The sequence below is a fragment of the Rana temporaria genome, chromosome 3 (genome assembly GCF_905171775.1).
Source record: "Rana temporaria chromosome 3, aRanTem1.1, whole genome shotgun sequence".
NCBI classification, from domain to species: Eukaryota; Metazoa; Chordata; class Amphibia; order Anura; family Ranidae; genus Rana; species Rana temporaria.
In genome coordinates this window covers 245,315,444-245,333,816 of record NC_053491.1, presented here as the reverse complement: position 1 = coordinate 245,333,816, position 18,373 = coordinate 245,315,444, and the positions used below count along the sequence as shown (strand labels likewise).

Below are 18,373 nucleotides of genomic sequence, written 5' to 3'. Positions count from 1 at the left end.
AGGGCAAGAGGTCTTGCAAGGAACGAGTAGGTTGTTGTGTTGTTTTGAGACTCTGTTAGTGAGGTAGGTGGGGGCCGAGTTGTGGATGGCTTTTTAATTTATTAGAATTTTGAATTAAATTCGTTGGGTGAGTGGAAGCCAGTAGAGTGATTGACAGAGGGGTAGCAGACACTGAACGGTTGGTTGGCAAGGTGGAGGAGCCTTGCAGCAGCATTCATGGTGGACTAATGGGGGGGGGGGGGGGATAGCCTATGTAAAGGTAATCCCGTGAGGAGGGAGTTGCAGTAGTCGAGGCGGGAGATGACCAAAGAGTGAACTAGGCGTTTTGTGGTGTCATTGGTTAGGAAGGGGCGTGTTTTGGAGATGTTGGTGGTTGAGACAGCAAGATCTGGAAAGTGTTTGGATGTGGGGCCGAAGAGAAAGTTCAGAATCCAGGGTTACACCTAGAACCTTGCCATGCAGGGACGGGCTGATAGTAGTGCTATTGGTTTTGACAGAGAGATCAGGGGCAGGAGGCACATGGGGGAGGAAAGTTCATGAGCTCAGTTTTGGATAGATTGAGTTTGAGGACGTGGTGAGACATCCAGGCTGATATGTCTGTTAGTAAATTAGTTATAGGTGAGGAGACTGGAGTGCGCCGAGGGGTAGAGAGATAGATTTGGATGTCACAATGACATCACATAGCACAGTGATGGCGAACCTTGGCACCCCAGATGTTTTGGAACTACATTTACCATGATACTCATGCACTCTGCAATGTAGTTGATCATCATGGGAAATGTAGTTCCAAAACATCTGGGGTGCCAAGGTTCACCATCAAGGACATAGCACATTATGGTATGGCTTGGCAATGTATTGACTATGTCCCTTATGGTAGATGGCCATTCATTGTTAAATTGTATCCAAATGCACAGGACATTTTGGAAGGAACGAAGCGGCCAGTTTGGTTGAAATTTTGGAACAAGGTTAGTAATGCAACATTGAGGATGGTTTTGTATGTTATTATTTAAAGAAATTGTATTTGATGGGTCAGTGGAAGCCATGGGAGACAGGACACTGAGAGCTTGGGAAGTTGGAGGAGTCTGGCAGTGGCATTCATGAAAGACTGAAAGGGTTAAAGTGGTTGTAAACTCTGTACAACCACTTTTACCTACAGGTAAGCTTATATTAAGGCTTACCTGTAGGTGCTGGAAATATCTTCTAACCCTGCACGTGCCATTTCTAAAGGGATCGTGCCGTAACTGGCGGCTTCTGCGTGCATGCGAGAGTGACGTCATGTGACTCCAACCAGTCACGGTCCCCAGAAGGAAGAGGGTTGAAGATGGACGCTTCCAACCAGCAGGGACAGCGATGACATCGCAGGCTTCGTTTTCAGGCAAGTGACACATTATGCGTTACCGTTGCAGAGGAATAAAGAGGAATTAAAACCTATCAGGGTTTTAATAGCCTATTTAGAAAGATGCCAGTAGGAGGGAGTTATAATAGTCGATAGATAACAAGGGAGTAAATTGGGAGCTTGTGGTGTTTTTGGTAAAAAGGTGCGTATTTTCAAGATGTTACAAAGGATTTGGACATATCAGAAATATTAGGAGCTCAGTTTTAGAAAGATTTTGTTTTAGGGAATGGTTGCGACAGCCATACAGATATGTCAGTTAGTAAGATGGTGTGATGTGCCAGGAAACACATACACACACACACACACACACACACACACACACACACACACAAAATAATAAAAATGACATAAACCTATCCTATTTTGTAGACGCTATAACTTTTGTGCAAACCAATCAATATATACTTATCAAAAATATGTAGAAGAATATATAGTGGCCTATACTGATGAAGGAATTATTTTTTGGGGGGATATTTATTATAGCAAAAAGTTTTTGTTTCAAAAATTGTCGCTCTTTTTTTTGTTTATAGTGCAAAAAAAAAAAACGCAGAGGTGATCAAATACCACCAAAAGGAAGCTCCATTTATGGGGGTGGACATAAATTTTGTTTGGGTACAACGTTGCACGACCGCGCAATTGTCAGTTAAAGCGCCGCAGTGCAGTATCGCAACAATTGGCCTGGTCAGGAAGGGGGCAAATCCTTCCGGGGCTGAAGCGGTTAAAATAATGCATTACAATTAAACCCATTCAAATTTAATTGACTAAACTGTAGCAGAGGTTTTACTAGACTAAAATACAAGTAAAACTAAAATGCTATTTTAGTCAAAAGACGATGACTAAACCTAAATTTGACGTCAAAATTAGGACTTTTAGCAGGTAAAGGTTATATATAACGAGCAGGGCCCTCTGATTCCTCCTGTATTGTATTTGTACTGTATTCCCCCGATGTTGTAAAGCGCTGTGCAAACTGTTGGCGCTATATAAATCCTGTATAATATATGAAAAAAAAATAATAAAAATCATCTTTGAGTTAGGCTGCATTCACACCTAGGCAGACAAATTTGCGGCGTTTTGTCGCAGCAAATCGCGGTACAAATAGTGGCGTTTTGTACCGCGATTTGCGGCGACAAAACGCCGGTATTGTCCGCCTAGATGTGCCCCAGATTGACCCCCTCTATGGAGATGCTTCCCATCTCCTAGCCGAAAGCCGCCTGAAAAAAAGATCCGGGACCTTTTTTCAGGCGGCAGGCGTTCGGCATGGAGATGTGAACCATCTCCATAGAGGGACATGTGTTCTCATCCCTCTGGCGGCAGCGGCGTAGCACTACAGGCGTAAAAACGCCTAGATGTGAATGGGGGCTTATGGTCAAATTTTTATTTATATGTGTTATATGCTGGAATTTAGCAGTTTCCAGGAGGTTAAAGGGGAGTTCCAGCCATTTTTATGTTTATTAAAAGTCAGCAGCAACAAAAAGTGTAGCTGCTGGCTTTTAATAAACAGGCACTTACCTGCTCCAGCGTTCCAGCGACGCGCCGGCCGGGGCTCCGCTCCTCTCCCCCCCTCCCCGGCCGGCGTCTTCATCTTCAGTGTGGGCACCCGGCCGTGACAGCTTTCGGCTTCACGGCCGGGCACCCACTGCGCATGCGCGAGCGCTAGCGGCGCGGCACTGCGCATGCGCTAGCGGCGTGGCCCGGCGCCGCGCAATTGGCCAGGAGATCGCCTAGGACCTGTGACGTGTCCTAGGCGATCGCCTACAGCAGACACTTCCTGAAGGCGATTAAGCTTAGTCGCCTACAGGAAGGAGGAAGTGGGACAGGAAGTCCCACTCGTGCTGAAGCCCCCACTCCCCCCCAAAAAAATTACATGCCAAATGTGGCATGTAAGGGGGAGAGGAGTGGGTTAAGAGGAAGTTCCAAATTTGGGTGGAACTCCTCTTTAACAATCACTAGCAGTTTCTCAGTTGTTTCATCTTTTACTTTGCAGAGTCATCCTGACCTGTAGCTTTTAAAGCAAGCACATATTAACCACTTAAGGACCGCCTCCTGCACATATACGTCGGCAGAATGGCACGGCTGGGCACAAGCACGTACCTGTACATCCTCTTAAGTGCCCAGCCGTGGGTCGCGGGCGCGTGACCCGGTCCGAAGCTCCGTGGCCGCGGGACCCAATCGCCGCTGGAGTCCTGCGATCGGTCCCCGGAGCTGAAGAACGGGGAGAGCTGTGTGTAAGCACAGCTTCCCCGTTCTTCACTGTGGCGCTGTCATTGATCGTCTGTTCCCTGATATAGGGAAAGACGATCAATGATGTCACACATCCAGCCCCGCCCCCCTACAGTTAGAAACACACATGAGGTCACACTTAACCCCTTCAGCGCCCCCTAGTGGTTAATTCCCAAACTGCAATTGTCATTTTCACAGTAAACAATGCATTTTTATAGCATTTTGTGCTGTGAAAAATGACATTGGTCCCAAAAATGTGTCAAAATTGTCCGATGTGTCCGCCATAATGTCGCAGTCACGAAAAAAAAAAAAAAAAAAAAAAAAATCACTGATCATTAGTAGTAAAAAAAAAAAAAAAAAATAGGTTTATAAAAATGCAATAAAACGATCCCGTATTTTGTAAACCCTATAAATTTTGCGCAAACCAAAATCGATAAACGCTTATTACAATTTTTTTTTTCCAAAAATAGGTAGAAGAATACGTATCGGCCTAAACTGAGAAAAAAAAAAATATACATTTTTGGGGGACATAATAGCAAAAAGTAAAAAATATTGCATTTTTTTCAAAATTGTCGCTCTATTTTTGTTTATAGCGCAAAAAATAAAAACCGCAGGAGGTGATCAAATACCACCAAAAGAAAGCTCTATTTGTGGGAAAAAAAGGATGCCAATTTTGTTTGGGAGCCAAGTCGCACAATTGCCAGTTAAAGCGACGCAGTGCCGAATCGCAAAAACTGGCCAGGTCCTTTACCTGCATTTTGGTCCGGGTCTTAAGTGGTTAAGCACATCTTCTGGCCTCTTCCCATTATACATACTTGACATTCTGAACATTTTCATATAAACTGTAGCAAGTTTTTTTCTTTTCTTACATTCCTGAAGTGTTTACAGACAACATAATACAGAATTCTTGGAACTTAAAGCGGGGTTACAACCACAATTAGCATTTTTTAAATGTATGTCCTTTTATCATGCGTTTTTATAATATAAATCCGGTCACTTACTATTTTACAATCCGCCGCCGCTCCGCATAGTTATTCAAAAAAGATAGTTTATAAACTATGTCCACACCGTTGTCATTTTGCTTGTGGCCATTGTGAAGCCTACAAGCACTTACTTCCTGGAAGTCTTGGATGCGGAGTGATAATTGGACAGCGCACTGCATCCTGGGAAATGACACACATTTCCCAGGAGCATTAGAGGGAGATGTCAGGATCCTAGGTGATTCCAAAGGCAGATTTTGTGGGACTGCATAGCAACAAGCATTTCCAGATGAGTAAAAAATTGTTTTTTTTTTTTTTCTTTTTTAGGTCTAATGAAAAAAAAAATTGGGATGGAAACTCCACTTTCATTAAAAAAAATTGCCCTGTCAGTGTCACACTGAAAAGGGGTTTTAATTTTGAGTATTAGGGCAGGAAGAATCACTTGAAGGACTCAAAGCAATAGTAATTGTACAAAAAGCCCCTTTACAGGTTTAGGCTATAAATGTTGCATACTAGTACTCTACAAACTTTCACACAGAGCCCTCCAGCACTGCTCCAGGCGCTTCCATCTTTCGCCCAGTTTTCCTTCTGGGTGTGCTCTCTCCAGCGGTTTGAATGTTGGACCATGAGAAGGTCACTGTCATGGCACTCTCGGCACTCTGTGTGCAGTAAAGGCACGGCACCTGCACAAGTGACATAATCGGCCAGAGGCGATGTGAACAACTCCTTATTGGACCAAGTTTAGGAGATATTAAAAGCTTACCTGTGGGTACAAGTTTTAAATGACATCTTACTACTGCTGTTATTTATCCTGGGACTTCACCGTTAGCCTTCACCTGCAGACACCATAAATGGGTCTTGTTCTTCTCTTTGTGCATGGTGAAAATGCAGCATCAAGTGTGTAGCCTCAGAGTGGTATGTTGATGAGGAAGGTAAACAGACCAGTAGGGGATACTATTGGTCTCTTCTGTCATAAACCCTTCTCCCTACCGGTCAGCATTCATGTACACTGAGCCATGTATGTGGAGCTAAGTGTGCATTTATAGTACCGATGTTTGCTGTGATGATGCGAATCCCATGCACACTCAGAAATGATGTCATCGTGGCCTGGCCAACCAAGTGGTCAAAGAGTTGGAAAGACCGGGAGAAGATAGCAGCGCAGTGCTGGAGAGTAGAGGTCGACCAATATGGGTTTTTCTATGGCCGATGCCGATATTTAGAAATCGGGTCGGCCGATATACAATACCGATTTTTGCGGCCGATATTTTGGGCCGATTTTTTTATTTATTTTTTCCCCCCCATTTCGTAAAATTTAACAGTGGGCACATTTTATGTTATTAAGGGACACTCTGATGGGCAAATTTTATGTTAAGGGCCAATCTGATGGGCACAACAAAACTTTTATGTTAAGGGGCACGCTGATGGGTATATTTTTAATGTGTACGCTGATGGGCATATTTTATGTTAAGGGGCACTCTGATGGGCACAACAAAATGTGTCTATCGGTGTGCCTCTTAAAAAAATATGCTCATCAGTGTGCCCCTTAAAATAAAATGCGCCCATCAGAGTGCCCCTTAACATAAAAAAGTGCCCATCAGCGTGACCTTTAACATATGTCCAGCAGTGTTAGTGTTGACAATTAATATGCCCATTAATAGTGATCAACAAACTAAAAAAAGGAAAATGCCACATACCGAGTAGAATGCAGGAGCGGATGCTGCAAGAATCAGATAAGGAGCCGGGAACGAGTAGCAGGGGGCGGGGCGCGCACTGGACGTCACGCCTCTACTCGCAAGGAGAGCCAGAAGACACGGGAATCAGGAGCAGCAGGGGGCAGGGCACGCAAGTAACGTGGGAGACAGGCGTGGCCCCCTACTCGCAATGTGAGCAATGAGTGGACCGTGAGCTGTAGGGGGCGGGGGAAGGAACGGGATGTCACGCCCCTACTCGCTGCCGTACGCGCTAGTAGACTTCCAGGACCTGCGGTGAGGAGCAGGGGCCATACATGAATGCGGGAGCAGGGTGACTGGTCAGTACAGTACTGCAGGGCAGGCGGCCCAGATATTGTAGCCGCAAATCGTCCGATTTTTTCACAATAATCGGCCGATGACGATTTCACAAAAACGGCCAAATATCGACCGATATATCGGCCGACCGATATATCGGCCGACCGATATATCGGTCAACCTCTACTGGAGAGGATTGTTTGCCAGATAAGTCTGCCATAACGTGCTACTAGAAGCCAACAGCTTCTGAAGCCCAAAAGCAAAAGATAAATAAAAAATCATTATGGAACAGCAAGACTAAGTTAAAAATAATTGAAATATAATGTGAAAGTATAACAGTTCAAATTTTCACCAAAGATATGCTTTAAAATGTCCAGGTAGAGGGGGGGACGTGGCTAGCACGCAAGGCAGATGAATGCTTAGACCCGGAGCTCCATTCTGCAGTGGGGGGTTATCGGCATGCAGCACCTAACTCAGGCCTCATTTTTTTCACCCCCTAACGAAATGGTGAACAGGGAGGCACCAGACCCCTGTTGTGTGCCGCTCTATATAGAGATGTGAACCAAGTCTAAAAAGAGAAGTACAGCCAAAGCTCATTTGACTGTACTTCTCCTGTGGATCACAGATGTGCAGTTCGTTCTGAAATCCTGTGTCCCGTTTTTCAGCCGACAGCAGGTTGAAGCACGCTGTTGGCTGACGTAACAGAGCCAGTCCAGGCTGGGGAAAGATTGCGACCATATGGTCAGGATCCACCCAGATACCTGGACTGACACCCGGCTCAGCCTATCAGTGAGCCTGAGCCAGCCACTCCGGCCCCCTCTACAGCCCAATGTTCCAGTGAGCGGGGGGGCAGAGAAGAGAACCACTTGGCTGACAGTCACCAGCTCTCTGCTCACAGAGCACTCAGGACCGAGCAATCAGCATTGTGTTTGATTGCTCGGTTCTCAGCCTTAGAGCCGGCAAGGGACAAATGCAACATTGGACCAATGCTGCATCCACCTAGATAAGTAGGATTCCTAAAAATAACAAATTCCTGGTACATTGAAGGTTGAAGGGCCACATGGCTCATTGTAAGTTACGACCTCAGACACTTCTAGCTTTACTATAAAGGGCAAATTATTCTCCTCCCAAGAATTGAATGGAAAGACATGGGAGCAAAGGAAAGGTATGAGTGGGGGAAAAAAGGGGAAGGGGGCAGGTAACGTGATCTTGTTGTACAGGTTGCAAAGCACAGGTACATCAAGGAACTTTACCACCCCCATGAAAAAATTGTATTTTAAAACAGTGCTTAGCTTTATTGCTGGGAAATCTTTACTGAACATACTTGCATGCACCAGTGATTCCAGCATTGTCCTGCTGTAATCTTCTGCACCCCTTGTCCCAAGCCACCATCTTATTTGTTTACAACATCAGGAGCCAGAGGTCTCTTCTAGAATCCTTTCAGCTTGTCTCCTGATGATGTGCTGCTGCACATGCATATCTGTTGTATATTGCCCCATAGCCTTCTGGGATGAGCAACATTGGAATGGGGGTTTACATCATTCTCGCCTAGACAAGAAAGGTGGAAGCGATCGCTGGTTCCCCAAAAAAAAAAAAAAGTATTTGTGAAAAAAAAAAATCTGCATTTATTTGAAGGGGGGAAAGAGCAATATTATCAGAAGTACAAAAGAAGAACATACTATTGAGTGCTCATGCGATTCTGCGCACTGTGTGTAGGGCAGCCCATTTATTTCAAGGGGCTGCCCTATGTGCAAAAGTCTCAGACCCTTTTGCGAAATCACAGCACACCATGCGTTTTAACACACATAAAAAAAAACACGCGTGTTAGTACCCCCACGCAATTTCTATTAAGCATTATTGGCAATACTGCATGTCTGCAAAAGGGCAGCACATTTTTTTACGCATAACAGGAAATCACATGATTTTGTGCCCCTTTCTACAATGCACAAGTGTGAACGTAGCCTGAAGGTCCACTTTAACTTCAAGAAATTTAAAAGGTTATTTCATCTTTACCAAAAAACTGCATGTGCATAAAAGGGGAATCTGTAGAAAAAAAACTGTGCATCCTTCATACCTCATAAAGCCTGACTGGAAAACTCCCAGGATGCTTCAAGGGATGTTGCCAACAGAGGCCCAGCTGTTACTGTTCACATCCACCACCACAGCAGTAAGCTCTCAAACTCAGTAAGGGCCCTTTCACAGGGGCATTCCGAACAGGTCTGGACCTCCACTTCCTGGGATGGCCCACCCTTATCTGCATAGGCAATCTATGCTTTTAAAATGTTTACATTGTACTTTGGATTAATAAAAGTAAAAACTACACCTAAAGCAAGATAATAAAACCAAGAGAAGCAGCAGGTAGCTGACAGCATTAACTGTTTGCTGTGATGCAACCAACATCTCTGACTTCAATATGCAAATAAAAAGTAGCTACTTAGCTAAGAATAGGCATACTACATACCCCTCCCCCACTAGGTGAGAATGTCCAGGCCTGCTAATAGGTGGCTCTGATACCATACATTGGGATTAATTTACTAAGGCCTATGCAGGTTACAGTTTGCATATTCCAGGTGCATTTTGCATTTTTAATCCAATTGAAGTCCTTGGAACCAAAAACCAGAACAAACATAAAATGCACAGATGTGAACGTGACCCATAGGAAACCATGTTAAATGGACTGTACAGTAGTGTGTTTCTGCAAAACTGAAAAGGCACTAAAAAAAATAAAAATAAAACGTATAGGCGTGAACCAGGCCTAAAACTGGTGCAGCTGTGCATGACAACCAATCAGCTTCTTTTTTAGTTAGACACTGATTAATTGGCTATCATGCACAGCTGCACCTGATTTTGCACTCTCCAGTTTCAGTAAATAAACTGCATTGTTTTGTAGAATGAGAGAACAGTGTGTGATCTCCACTACAAGGAAAGAAACTGCTTGAGGCACCAGATAGCACTAGGGTGAAAGTTTCTATAGTAACCAGGGATTTCTTTTACACACAGATTTGTTTTTAAAAAGATAGCTGCAGCCACAGCCATGTATTTATTTTCTTATTACTAGAGTCTGTGACTATCAGGGAAATATAAGGTCTATGCTGATTGCATACAGCACAATGTACAAATAGCGGGTGGTGGTACTGCAGTGAGCAGACTAGGACAAGCCGGAACACTAGGAATTTGGTGCTCAAGGACATTTACTGAAAACAGTGGACAAAAATACATCGAGACCAACATTTCAGAAAAACACCAGTACCCTTTCGCTTGCCGATTTTGCCTAGAAAATAGGATCTGCTCGAAGCGTCAGCCTTGGTGTATTTGGTCTACGATTTTCTTTTTACTAAAAAGTCATATTCCGGAGTGCTGCCATCTAATCTCATTAGTAAAGTTTCCCCAGCAGGGGGAGTTAGAATCCTTTCAGGTTTGTATTGCTTTTTGTGTCCTTCCTGGGGAGATTACCCTCACTTCCTGTCCCCAGTGGTGACACAGACCACAATAAAAATCTGGGAAAGTGGATAGATAGGAGAACCCTAGGGTCTAGTGCTATTAGTATTACTATCCAGTAGTAATATATTGGTGCAAGTACAGGTTTCCTGGTTACCAGGCTGGCAGCTTCTACACTAAAAACCGAGAAAGTGGATAGATAGCACTAGACCCTAGGGTTCTCCTATTAGTATTACTAACCAGTAGTATAATAGTATATGGGTATAAATTGCCTGCTTACCAGGCTGCAGCTTTTACATCCCAGCAGAATTCTAATAGCTTCCTTCATTTGCAATACAGAACAGCAGATCCAAGACTGAAGCACCACATGTCTCATTTCATTCCAGTATAGGGTCTGAAAGCATACAAATGGATAAACCAGAGCGTTTGCCTTTTCAAGCCCTCATCAGGACTTGCATATGCAAACAACGTAGAAAGAACCAATATGCACCAGCTGTACCATGTACCTCCTTGTTCTCTTTATAAAATTCACATAAATGAAGCAATGTAATCACAACAGAAGCTACCCAAATGACCCTGATCAAAAGTTCTTAATACCGTGTATTGCCCCCTTTAATATCAATGACAGCCTAAAGTCTTTTGTGGTATTTGTGGATGAGGCTCTTTATCTTCTCAGATGGTAAAGCTGCCCATTCCTCTTGGCAAAAAGCCTTCAGTGCCTGTAAATGAGTGGTCTTCCTTGAACTGCACGTTCTGAGATCTCCTCAGAGTGGCTCAATGATATTGAACTCAGGAGACTGAGAGGACCACTCCAGAACCTTCACTTTGTGGCCAAAAAGCTCAATTTTGGTCTCATCACTCCAAATGACTTTGTGCCAGAAGGTTTGAGGCTTGTGTCTGTAAGTGAGATACTTTGTGGCATTTGTGTAGTAATGAATGAATGAATGAATAAATGAATGAAAAACTTATATAGCGCGGCACATGCGAACTGAATCGCCTCTGGGCGCTTGATGTTTCGTGTCTCATGACATCAAAAGAGCAGAGTTTTAATCCGTCTTCTGAAAGTCAGGTGGTTTTCCTCCAACCGAACGCTGGTTGGTAAAGCGTTCCATAGTCTGGGACCTTGAAAAGCAAACCTTCTTTCTCCTTTGGACTTGTATTTGGTTTTTGGTACCCTGACCAGATTTTGGTCAGTGGATCGCAGAACGCGATTCGAATTGTGAGGTTCTATCTTGTCGCAAAGATATTGTGGAGCCTTCCCATGGATGCACTTATGTGTCAGGCAGAGTGCTTTAAATGCAATTCTGTCTTTTACTGGCAGCCAGTGAAGGGTTCTCAGCGAAGGTGAGATTGATTCCCATGTCCTTTTCCCAGTCACCAGTCTGGCGGCCGTATTCTGAACGACTTGCAGACGAGCGATTTGGTACTTTGGGAGCCCGAGGTAAAGGGCATTTGCATAGTCCAGTCTGGAATTCACGATTGTTCCCACCACGACTGCTACATCTACTTTGGGGATAAATGGAATAAGTCTGCGTAGTAGGCGCAACAAATGGTGCGATCTGCTGACTACTGACCCTATTTGTGCGTCCACAAAGAAGTAATGGCTTTCTTCTGGTGACTCGATCATGCAGCCTGTCTATCTTCATGTGCCTCCTTATTGGGCATCTTGAAACAGCCACACCACATATTTTTTTAGAGAGTCCTGTATTTCACCTGAAGTTATCTGTGGGTTTTTTTTTGAATTCCGAACAATATTTCTGGCAGTTGTGGCTGAAATTGTAGTTGGTCTACCTGACCGTGGTTTGGTTTCAACAGAACCCCTCATTTTCCACTTCTTGATTAGAGTTTGAACACTGCTGATTGTCATTCTCAATTCCTTGGATATCTTTTTATATCTCTTTCCTGTTTTATACAGTTCAACTACCTTTTCCCGCAGATCCTTTGACAATTATTTTGCTTTCCCCATGACTCAGAATCCAGAAACGTCAGTGCAGCACTGGATGAAAAATGCAAGGGTCTGTCAGGAGTTCAGAAACTCATTGACCTTTTATATACACACACTAATTAGAAGCAAACAGATCACGGGTGAGGATGGTTAATAGCCATTCAAACCCCTTTGTGTCAACTTGTTTGCATGTTATCAGGCCAAAATCACTAGGGTATGTAAACTTTAGATCGGGGGGGGGGGGAGTGGCTGTGCATGCACTGCATAGGTTAACCACTCGTTTTGTCCAGGGACACATAGAAGGGCTATACTTACCCTGGAAAACAGTGCTCCCCCACATTAAGTGGTGGATTGCCAATTCTGTCCTCACATCCAGAGCCGATCTATGGCGTGATGACATCAGGAACAGTCCACCGCACAAGACCACAAGCGTCTGGGGGGAGGGGATGGGTGGACAGGAACGGCGGGGATCAGTCTTGCACTTGGAGGATCGGCAGATTAGGCAAGTATATCTCCACTCTCCTCACCCAAAGACAAAAATGAGCAGTTATGAAATCCATGAGAGGACTGTCAGAAACTACAGACCTAATAGAGGAAATGAGGGTCAGAGAGTGTAGGCATGCTACATTTTTGACTGGGGATATTCTGCAGAAGATGATATGAAACTGGGAACATGTTACATGAGGCTAGTAGTGCTCAATTCTATTACCATAATCAGATTTTCTGACTACAAACTGCTGAGGCGGAGGGTCGCACATCGGATACCAAAGGGCCACAGTTTGGGCAAGAGGGGGTTAGGACATCCGTCAGGTTTTTTGTTTATTCTAACCCAGGGCTCAAAATTTCACCTCCCCTGCCCCACCCCTAAGTCCGACCCTAAACACGCCCTTGTAAATTATCTCATGAAATTACACTGTTAAATATTTTAAGCAGAATTAAGTTCCAAAATTAAATATTAACAACTTTAACAATAGTAACATAAAGCATATCAGTACCCATCTGTGCAGCCTCAGTGTGCCTGTGAAAGCAGCCTTACAGTGCCCCATCACTTGCAGCCTTACAGTGCCCCATCACTTGCCCCATTACTGTGCCCCATCACTTACCCCATTACTGTGCCCCATCAATTGCAACAATACTTTGCCCCATCAATTGCAACATTACTTTGCCCCATCAATTGCAACATTACTTTGCCCCATCAATTGCAACATTACTTTGCCCCATCACTTCAGACTCACCTCACACAAACACTGCCCTGGCGCCGCTTTGAGCCGAGGCTGCAGCGCTCTCCTTCTCCCCCTCTTGTATCACACACAGCGTGCATCTTCCGCTGTGTGTCATGGAGCTGGGTTTGTGTTTGGCGGCACAGTGTGATAAGGTCCCACCCCTCTAGACCAGATAATGTGATAGGCAGAACACCGATTCAATCTACTATCACATTAGCTGGGGGGCGAGACCTTGTCACATTGCGCGGCCAAACACAGACCCTGCTCCATGACACACAGCGGAAGATGCCTGCTGCGTGTGATACAAGAAAAGAGCTGCAGCCTCGGCTCAAAGCGGCGCCAGGGCAGTCCAGTCCTGCCGCTCTCTGTGTCCTTCGGCTGACAGTTTCCTGGCTGCTCGCTTCAGCCAGGAAACTGTCAGCCTGGTTCACCCCCGCTCCTCACTCGCCCTGGAATAAATTCCACTCGCAAAATGCGAGCAAACGAGTGAATTTTTGAGTGTTGTTCTAACCCCATTAAGGAGATTTCACTTCTTGTTCCAAAGATGCTACACAAAGGCAAAGAATATCTAACCAAGCAAGCAGGATGCTCCTCTTGAGCCTCATGCACATGAGCATTTGCCAAAATCTCCTAAACACTTTTCCTCCTGGCAGCAGCGTTTTGGCAGAAAGAGCACTTGATGTGCGCAAACGCATTTAGGCGCTTTAAGTGTTTGAGTGGAATTTCATTGGCCAGAATAAATCAGATCTGAATCAATTAACGCGCGTTTACCCTCAAGTGTTTTTTTGGCAAAAACACTGCTGCTCAAGTGCTGGCAAGGGGGGCCTTTTTCAACCAGGATGCCCAGGTACCCCTGGGGTGCCTTGAGGCTTCTTCAGGGGTGCCTAGGCAAAAATTGTATAAAAAGCCGGCAGGTGGATGAAGCCTGCCTTTTAGTTACATAAACAAAGCCACAGGGTTTCAATATGCACAATTACAACCTTCTAGACAACAAATAATGTCATCACTTGATAAGGAGGGCCACCATCAGGAATTTTGGGGCCCCTTACACAGCTTCAGGCATGAGCCCCCTGGAGCAGAGAACGGTGGGGGGGGGGGGTGCTGCCGCCGCAAGTTGAGGAGCAGGGGGAGTGTCACAAGCAAGTTAAGAAGCGGGGGGGGGGGGGGGGGCGCCGCAAATTGAGAGGCATTTTTTAAATGCTCAGTGTGCATGATTCCTTAAAGCCTCCCCACCTCCACTGCCACATTTGGCACCTTTCGGGTGGCAGCAGTTACCTATCAAAACCAAGTACCCACTTCCACTTCCGGTCACGGTAATCGTGCGGCCATCTCCGAAGTTTCCGGCCCTCCCCCCCCCCGTCTTTTTGGCGACACAAAGATCCCAGAAGACAGCGGGACCACTCAGAAAGCATAGCATGACTTGTGCATGCGCAGTAGGTAACAGGCTGTGAAGATACCGGCGCCTGCACCTGGACCTGATGGATTGGCTTGGGGTACCGACATTGCAGGCTCCCTGGACAGGTAAGTGCCCTTATATTAAAAGTCAGCAGCTACAGTATTTGTAGCTGCTGGATTTTATTTTATTTTTTTTTAACACAGGCTGGAACTCCTCTTTAAGCTTAAATCTTTATGCCTTAAGCATAAAAATGTTGTTTTACTAAACTGAAAAAAAATAATCCAGCATGGATGGCGCAGTCTCCTCTGCCGGCTATTGGCTTCTCCAGCAGCTGTCACAAGACTGGAACAGCGAATGCTTCTGATTGGTTTCAGTCACTCTTCCTCTAACTCTCGATCTGTCAATGTTTCCGATCTGGATGGGGTCAGCTTGGCCCCCTACGGCTTGAATTTTGGACGATTCACAAGAATCTGACAAAATGAGTGCATTGTAAGATTAGCTTTTTAGACAGTTCTTACTGGAACGGTAGATTTCCCCTCCTGTCTGATTCCATCTCATCTCCTGGACTGAGGGCACTGGTCACCATGACAACTATAGAGGGTGAATCTCCTCAGAAATAAAACACCTGACAATGGGGGGGGGGGGTTCATGTTTTCCCACCTCATCTTCCCATCCCTTTTCAGGCTGTGACCTGTCTCTAGAGTTTCACTTTCAGCAGGCAGAGGGAAAACACAACATCCACATTATTTACCGTTTACTAGTTGTTTTCATATCCTCTGAAGCCAGGAAGGATGTGACCATTCATATCCATACCAGTAACAGACATAGAACCTGGTTGGGGAAATGAGCAGCTCTGCTCACATTAAATAGAACAGACATTGAAGCCATAAAACTAGGGAAAGCCTCTCCACTCACACCCCTTTCCTACTCTATACAGCCAACATGGCCACAGCTCCTGCTCCGAGACAGCCTAACCTCGTGACGGAGGCACAACGACGCCGCTCATTGGATACAACGGCTGCAGCTCCTTTTCCCATTCGTCGCGGGTGCTGTCGCTCAGAGAAGTGCTGTCGCTCAGAGCCAAGCTCCCGCCTACCTCCTCCCCGCAAAGTTGCTGTGACTGGCACATAAACAATCCCCAGCTCCATTCAATGTGAGGGGCGGGCGGAAGAGCGGGGGCTCAGCTGCCTCTTCCTCCTCCTCCCCCCATCATTGTAGAAGAAGCACAGGAGCTGACTGACGGTGGGGGCATTAGAATGGTTATGTAAAACACGAGGCTCCTCCCCTCATGTGCTCACACCCCCTGGACATGCAGAGTCCTCTGTTCAGCGACACACCCCCTTCTCTGCCATCACTGCATGTAAACAACAGGCCCGGACACTTCTAGGAGCATCCTCTACACACCTACCAGCGCCCACTACACGCTCTGTACATGGGATCAGTAGTGCCATAGTGCTCTACACAAGTCTCAGCAACACTGCTCTCATATCTATATACTGTCTGCATCAGCCCACCGAGCAGGAAAGTCCCAGACCAGATCACAGAGGTCACAGCTTCTCCACCCCCTCCAAGCACAAGGGACCACACCCCTCCTATTATCCCACCCATATAGTCTACTGGGGGTACCCCATCCCCCCCATATAGTCTACTAGAGGTACCCCACCCCCTATTATCTGCTGGAGGTACCCCATCCCACCCATATAGTCTACCCTGGGGGTATCCCATCCCACCCATATAGTCTACTAGAGGTACCCCATCCCCTATTATCTGCTGGAGGTACCCCATCCCACCCATATAGTCTACTGGGGGTACCCCATCCACCTAATATCTGCTGGAGTTACCCCATCCCACCCATATAGTCTACTAGCGGTACCCCATCCCACCCTATTATCTGCTGGAGGTACCCCATCCCACCCAAATAGTCTACTAGAGGCACCCACCCACTAATATCTGCTGGAGGTATGCAGCAGAACGCACTTCACCCCCTACTATCTTCAACTGTGGGGCATTTGATACCTTCCAGATTTAGCTGAAGGAACCCCATTCCTTCTATACTCAACTGGAGACATGTCATCCCTTGTGGACTGAAGGCACCACATCCCTACTATACTCAGTCGAAGTAACCCCATCCCTTCTTTAGTCAGATGCAGGAATCCCATCCCTCCTATTTTCAGCTGGAAGTACACTCACCTGGGGGGGTCCATCTCTTCTAGATTCACCTGGAGGTATCCCATCTGCACTCAGCTGGGGGCCCTTCATCTCTTCTAGATTTACCTGGAGGTACCCCATCCCATCTGCACTTAGCTGGGGGCCCTTCATCTCTTCTAGATTTACCTGGAGGTACCCCATCCCATCTGCACTCAGCTGGGGGGCCTTCATCTCTTCTAAATTTACCTGGAGGTACCCCATCCCATCTGCACTTAGCTGGGGGCTCTCCATCTCTTCTAATACTAATACTAATACCGTCCCCAATACTCAGCTCATCATAAATGATTAGACTCCTTGTAGCACAATACCAGTTTGCATGGATCATTTTTTATAATAAACACACCAGTCGTATTATTTGCCATTGGGAGTCCCATGTGATCGGCCGTATTTAGTCGTGTCCATGGCGGAGCCTGGAGTAGTATGAGTGGAAATGATTGTGGTGTGAGTGCATTAAGGGTGCACATCAGAGGCCATGCCACCCACATACACACACAGTCACTGGCAGCTTTCTGTCAATGGTGCACCACGCCCCCCTACACCTGACAGCAGCCTTCTCCCCCATCACACACACACACACACACACACGGTGCTGGAAATCTTGGCAGTGACAGATGTCATATGATGAGCAGTCATCTGCCCCCCCTTTGGAATAGATCGGGCTGTCCCTGGCAGGCGTGCCCTGTGCCCTGTCCCGTGCCCCTGTCTTACTCCTGCTGACCGCCCCAGCCCCCCCGCACCCCCTTACCTGTCACTGGTAGTTGGTAGAAGGCGCTCTATGTGTGGGGTCAGCCGCTCCGCCGCCACCGATCACCCCCCCGGACAGTCTCCATGCTTTCTGCTTTGTTTTGTTTATTTCCTTCCTGACGGGTTCCCGGAAAGCGCGTGACTCCCCACCCATGTGACTCGCCACTGCACCAATCCCATCCGCCTGGTACCCGAGCCCAGCCAATAGGCGCTCAACTGTCATGGGTGGAAAAGGGAGGGGAGGGGGGCGAGTCCCGATCAGGAGGAGAGGGGCAACAGAGAGCCCGGGGACGACTTATACTTCGGATACATCTACCCCTCCATACACTGACCGACTGACACCCAGGAGCAGGGAATGATCCATCTCCATCCTCCCTGGGGGATGACCATGACAGGCACTAGGGAGAGGAGTGCTGCTCATTTATAGGGTGATGGGGGGGGGGGGTAATTAGCAGTTTAATAAGAGAAGGGGATTCCCTTAGTGGGAGGGCTCACATCTCATTCATTCCCATATAGAGGAGGAGGGGGGATTCCAGAGAGAAGGAGATTTCTTTAGAAAGGCTGATGATAGGCTTCATAGACGTCCTCCAATCACTGTCCTTGGAAGCCTAGTCTATGATAGTAAGCTGTCCCGATATCTGCGATCAGCACTGACACAGCGATCAGTCTCACACCATGCGATCAGCACTGACACAGCGATCAGTCTCACACCATGCGATCAGCACTGACACAGCGATCAGTCTCACACCATGCGATCAGCACTGACACAGCGATCAGTCTCACACCATGCGATCAGCACTGACACTCTGCGATCAGC

General features: G+C 46.4%; 1 protein-coding gene across 1 annotated transcript in view; it reads right to left on the bottom strand.

Moving 5' to 3' along the window:
* CREBRF (CREB3 regulatory factor) overlaps positions 1-17,732 on the bottom strand; it is a 75,415-nt gene extending 57,683 nt beyond the window's left edge. The window contains exon 1 of the mRNA XM_040344548.1: positions 17,558-17,732. The gene's annotated coding sequence lies outside the window, so the exon portion shown is untranslated. The remainder of the gene's footprint in view (positions 1-17,557) is intronic.
* Positions 17,733-18,373: the final 641 nt, after the last annotated feature.